At 31.0% G+C, this 5,854-nt stretch overlaps 1 long non-coding RNA gene across 1 annotated transcript; it reads left to right on the top strand.

Moving 5' to 3' along the window:
* Positions 1-348: 348 nt before the first annotated feature.
* LOC116107566 lies at positions 349-3,591 on the top strand. Its single transcript, XR_004124484.1, has 7 exons — positions 349-787; positions 1,141-1,246; positions 1,522-1,623; positions 1,816-1,919; positions 2,396-2,490; positions 2,634-2,734; positions 2,952-3,591. It is a non-coding gene; the product is annotated as an uncharacterized LOC116107566 (long non-coding RNA).
* Positions 3,592-5,854: the final 2,263 nt, after the last annotated feature.

Genomic DNA, 5,854 nt, shown 5'->3' with positions numbered 1-5,854 from the left:
TATAATTAATTATGAACTTCATGGTTTCATTATTGTTTAAAAAATATATATAAAGATTTTAAAATATAAAGATATATCGAACTATTAATTTCCTGATGCTGTATTTTGTAAATTTTAATTTGCTCATTAATGTATTGCTCTTAATAAACTGTAATTGAGATGAATCTGATCTTATAAATGTTGATGTAAAATTCATGGTATTTATAAATACATATATAAATAGTTACGTGAATTTCAAGGGACTCATCATATAGTTGTAGTCTCAATCGCTGATAGTTAAAACTGTCAAAGGATTAAGTTGAAAAAACAAAAATTAAAAATTTCACAAAGGCAAAATTTCCCACCCATCAAAAGTTTCACCGAGGCAAAATTTTCTCCCCAATTTTCGTTAAGGCAAAATTCCCCACCCATTTTTCATTCAAGGCAAAATTTCCAACCCATTTTTCAAAAATTTCCCTTTATTCTCTTTTCGTCTTCTTCAATGTTTCTTTCAGCAGCCCGACATCTCTAACATGCTAGGGCTTCTTAAAATCACTCTCTAATTAACTGTAACAATGGTGTTCAAGAACAAACTCTTCTTCTCTTCCAAGAAATCCTTCGACTTCGATGGATCCAACTCTCCTCGATCCTTCGGATCAAACTCCCCAATCCGATCAATTATCGGAAACAATTGGAAGAATTACAAAAATAGCTCGGAGAGAAACATATATTTGAAGATTCTGTCCCCAAGATCAATTCTCTTCTTCACGATCAATTTCCCTCTGATTCTCCACCTCTTCGCAATGTGGTTCGTTCGCCTCTTTCTCATTCTTTTGTTTTTAAATTTAGAGATCGTAATGGGAGAAAATTTGTCGATTTAAAAAAAATTCGGTTGATTTTGGTGTTTAATTTGATGGTTTTGATTGAATGTTAAGATTTTGGAGTTAGGGAAATTGTAGGGAAATTCATTGAGACAGCTCTTCGCTTTTCTTTGAAGCTGTTTTGTGAGAATCCTAGTGCCTTAACACAATGGTGGCCGCCAAGAAGACTATAACTCATCTCCTTTTCTGTCTCTCTTCTTTCTTCTTTATTTTCTTCTTTATTCCTTTTTCAATCTCAATTAAAGAAGAGAAATAAGTTGATTATGGCTAACTCTTGTAGAAGAAGTCCCATGAGAGTATCAACAGCAGGCTTGCTCTTGTCATGAAGAGTGGCAAGTACACTTTGGGTTACAAAATTGTGCTTCACACCCTAAGAAGCTCCAAAGGTAACCTAACATATTAACTTTGTTTTTTGTTTTATTTCATGTATTGATGATTATATTATCTCTGTATTTTTAGCTGCTTTTATGAACTAAAATGACTCTTAGCTGTGGACCCAGAAAAATAATTGTGTTTTAGTTGTTAGGTTGTGACCCTGTTTTCATGAGAACTTAGAAATTATGGGGTTCTGAATGGATCTAGTCTTTGTTATGGGAATATTTCATTTTTTGCGGATTTGTTAAATGAACCATTTTTTTTCTTTTTCTTTTTTGGGTTGCAGCAAAGCTGGTTATCATTGCCAACAACCGCCCTCCTTTTCGGAAGTTTGAGATAGAGTACTATGCAATGTTGGCTAAAGTTGGGGTTCACCACTACAATGGGAGTAAGTTTCTTAATCTTCTTATTGTCTTCTACTCATATGTAAAGTATATTTGTTCTTTTGCTTCCTTTTTACTTTCCTGTTATTTATGGTTGTTTAAGTTTTAAATTCAACATATAAAGTCATGCATAATACTAGTAAACTTTGATTAGAGGGTTGTTCGTTTTTTTTATTATGTCAAATTCCTGTTGGCAGCGTGAAAGAAGGATTGGACTTTATTAAAGAGGCTACCAGCAGAATAGGGTATGGTGAGAAGATAAAGATAGCTATCGATGTTGTTTCCACTGATTTTTGCAAAGGTGATGAGTTCTTTCTTGCCAATTTCGTACACTAGTGGTAGCTTGTAGAGAATAACCTTTTTTTTTTTAAATCAAAAGTTAAATGACATTATTAATTTAGAATCCTATTTCGTATCACTGTACCCGAATTGTTGAAGTATATATTATGGTATGATGTTAAAATGAACACATAATTTTACATGTTCAACAAGTTTACGTATCAGATATAAAACTAATTGTATGCTCTGGACCATCATCCACATTGTCTACTTGTTCCTACTGTTTGTCCAACTTTGGTTTCTATACCAAGGATGTGCATTTTTTCATGAATCTGGCTTGCTTTTTAAAAGCCAATAATTTATTTATTTTTTCATGAATTATTTATAAGTGATATTGGTGCTTATGAGATTTATGCACAAATTCTCATGTTGAGTGGTCATATAGTTGTTCCCAATGGAGACATATGCGCTCGCTGATGTTTAAGTCTTTATGTGCAGGTTTTTGAAGAATTTGATCTTGTTCCTATAGAAAGTGCTTCCCTTGCACAAGTTCATGTTGCTCGTACGCATGATAGCAAAAAGTTGCTTTTAAGGTTTTATTTCACTGTTATTTTTACCTCAAAGCTCATTTAGTATGCTAACCAAAGTCCAAGTTTCCATGCAAATTATGCACAAATATAGGACTAGAATGTTTCTTAATTGCTTTCTATGTCAAAATTATTTCCCCAATATTCAGGTTCAGCATACACACATGACCGATACTGCGGCTGCAGATCATGCCACTATGGAGCTGATTGTGAATACCCTTCATAAGTTTTTTCCTTCTTTTGACTATAGGTATGTTTCTGTATGGTTCATATGCTTGTTAATTATCCCTCCATCTTCTAGCATTGATAAAGCATATATTTGCACGAAAAATAAATATAATACTTGGATGCTCCTTCATTTTTTGTATATACCTGGATGGGTCACTTTGTATGCATCTATTAAAATGGTTTTCACATTTTCTAAAACTTCTAGTGTTAATTGATATTTTTATGACTCACATGTGCAGATGGTTGCTTGATGAAATGCGTGAAAGTTTGCCCAAGGTCAACTTCTTTAATAAGTGCTTTTTCATTTTAAATATTTTCCTCATGATTCATGCATGTCATATTTTAATTGTGAAATCTACTTTAATAACTTCTGAAATTTAAATGAAATAATATTTTTCTAATATAATGCTTATGACATATGCTTTGTTTCGATGTTTTCTACTACTTGAATGTCTTTATAATTCTGTAACGTGGGATCTAGGCGGCAAACCAAAATCTAATTGCTTATTGCAAATACTGTTGCTATGTAATTGAACTTCTGTAGACTTGTTAGAAATGAAACTCCTCTAGGTTTCTATTTTCAATTATTTGAAATGAACTTTTGTTGCTATGTAAATGAACTTCTATAGACTTGTTCAGAACGAATTGTGCTACTGACTTTGGGTATTGGAAGACCACAGGAAAGGATAGGCCTGTTCACTACAATAGTGAAGCTGTGGGGATGATAAAGACTCTGGCTTTCCACCGAGGTAAAGCTCCAAAAGGTGACCGAACTGATTGGGTTATGCATTTTTGTTTTAGCTTTATGCACACATGATAGTGCATTTTTGGAATTTTATTGCTCATGTTGCTAAAAAATCCATGTATGGACTATTGACTTTTTATGCAATGAAGATAATTGATGTTGTTGATCCACATTTTTGTATTGTCTCTCTCTTATTTTGTTGATAGTAAATGTGTTCACCAGGTGAATTACAAGGGGCAACAACATTGCTCTTAAATGTAATCCTATTTACCACTAGAGTTTTAGTGACAGCAATAATAAACAATCCTGGACTAATCAATTATTACTAACAAAAAAATTAGTTTCTAAATCTCATAAACTATGGGCAACTAAACCACTTAGATGTAGAAAAATCCATTTTCCTAACCAAATGATTAGTTGTAAAATCAGAGAAAGCAAATTGGCCAAACACTTTTAGCAACTGAAATTGAGCTGTTTTCGCCATTGATAATTTAGTCATTAAAACACACTTTCTGAAACTAATTTAATGGTTGTGGAAAGGAAATTACTATATTTTGGTCCAACATTCACCGATTAAAATTTTTGGCAATTACAACTAAAGTTTTTAGTCACTAAAAAGGGCATTTTGCAATTGAAAAAGTAGTTGCAAAATGCTTTTACCAAATTACCCTTAAGCATTTAACATCTATTTTTTTGGGAATTATTATCCATTTTTTAGTCACTAAAAGCTACATTCTGCGATTAAATCAATAGTTGCGATGAAATTTTACCAAATTACCCGTATTCATTCGACGTCTAATTTAGGGGACTATTTTTCGAGGCAATTAATAACTAAATTGTTGGTTGCAAAAGAAAAAGTTTTGGCGTCTAACCATGATTTTAGTCGCGGATACTTTCTACAACAGCGATATTGCAACTAGTTGGCGACTAGGAATTTTAGATGCAATAAACAATGTCTATTTTCGATAGACACTAAATGCCATTTTTCTTGTAGTGTTGTCGAGCCATTGTTTATGCATGGCTGTAACAAATGAAGCTCTATTTCAATTAAAATCTTGCTGCAAAACCATAATATTCCATGCTATAAAGTTATAATAAAATATTTGTCGATCCATAAATTTATATAAAAAACTATAGTAAATCATTTGTTTTTAATTTTTGCATACAATTATAATAACCTGGACTCGGAAAAGGTAAAAAAAGAAATTGGAATTAATAGAATAAATTTTTTGTTTTGGTTAGGTACAAAATTGTAAGATAGTTATTATAGATCAAGATGCAGTAGCTATATAGTCACATGTTCAGGAATTATATTTGCAAGTGATTGAAAAATACATATTGGAATATGATTCTAGAAAAATGAGTATCGTTGATTTGAGAACAGAAGTATGGAAGGAGAATAGAAAATTGAGAATGTTTATATTGAACCAAAAAAGACCTAGGTTTCCAAAGCTAATCAGAAAGTCTATCTCCAAAAGGAAAAAAAGACATTTAATTCAATCTATATCTTTATTGTGTTAGTTTGTTTTAGTTATCTGCCAACTATAAATTGGTGTATTGACATATGAAGCTCAGAGCTAAATGATCCATAATAAAGTTTGAAAAGAAAGTAACTAGCTTCTTTATTTTGGTATAGTCATATAATTATTTTGTATATTACATGGTTGTCAATATTTTTTTGACAGTTATGAAATAGTTGTTGAATGAATTAATTATTGTTTTTTTTTTTTTTTTTTTTGACGATATAATTTGTTGTGTAATATAATCTCAATCATATTATTATTATTATTTTGAATTCTAGGTGAGGCATCTAAAAAGCAAAAACAATGTGTATCGAAGACAGTAAGGTTCAACAATTTCTTTAAATGCTTCTATAAATATAAATGAGATATTTAATTATTGTTTTTGCCTTTTGGTTATGCTTTTTGATGATATAATTTATTGCATAATGTCTTAATCGTATTATTATTATTTTGAAATCCAGGTGAGACATCTAGAAAGTAGAAACAGTGTGTATCAAAGACAAAGAACGGTTCAACAAGTTCTCTAAATGCTTCTATAAATGTAAATGAGATATGTGAGGAAAATAGAACATAAAGAACGGCTAAATTCAAAATGAAGAGAGGTAAAAAATATCATATCAGTGGTTACCTATGTTTTCTAGACTATCATTAATTAAATTGGCTTACCAAATGTATGTTTTTCAAGTGTTTCTCCATGTGCAAAGCTTGATTCTAATATTCTAGTTACTGATGCAAAACAATACAATCGTGAGTTTTGAATTCGACAACTTACATCTAAACATTCAGTTTGTTATATTTTAAAAACATAATATTATTTCATTGCATCGTGAAAATAAAGGTGTAGAACTTTGCTGAACAATTTTTAAATTGCAAG

This window comes from Pistacia vera, unplaced genomic scaffold (assembly GCF_008641045.1).
Source record: "Pistacia vera cultivar Batoury unplaced genomic scaffold, PisVer_v2 Contig54, whole genome shotgun sequence".
NCBI lineage: Eukaryota > Viridiplantae > Streptophyta > Magnoliopsida > Sapindales > Anacardiaceae > Pistacia > Pistacia vera.
The sequence above is the reverse complement of the archived record's forward strand: the minus strand, read 5'-3'. Positions and strand labels throughout refer to the sequence as shown.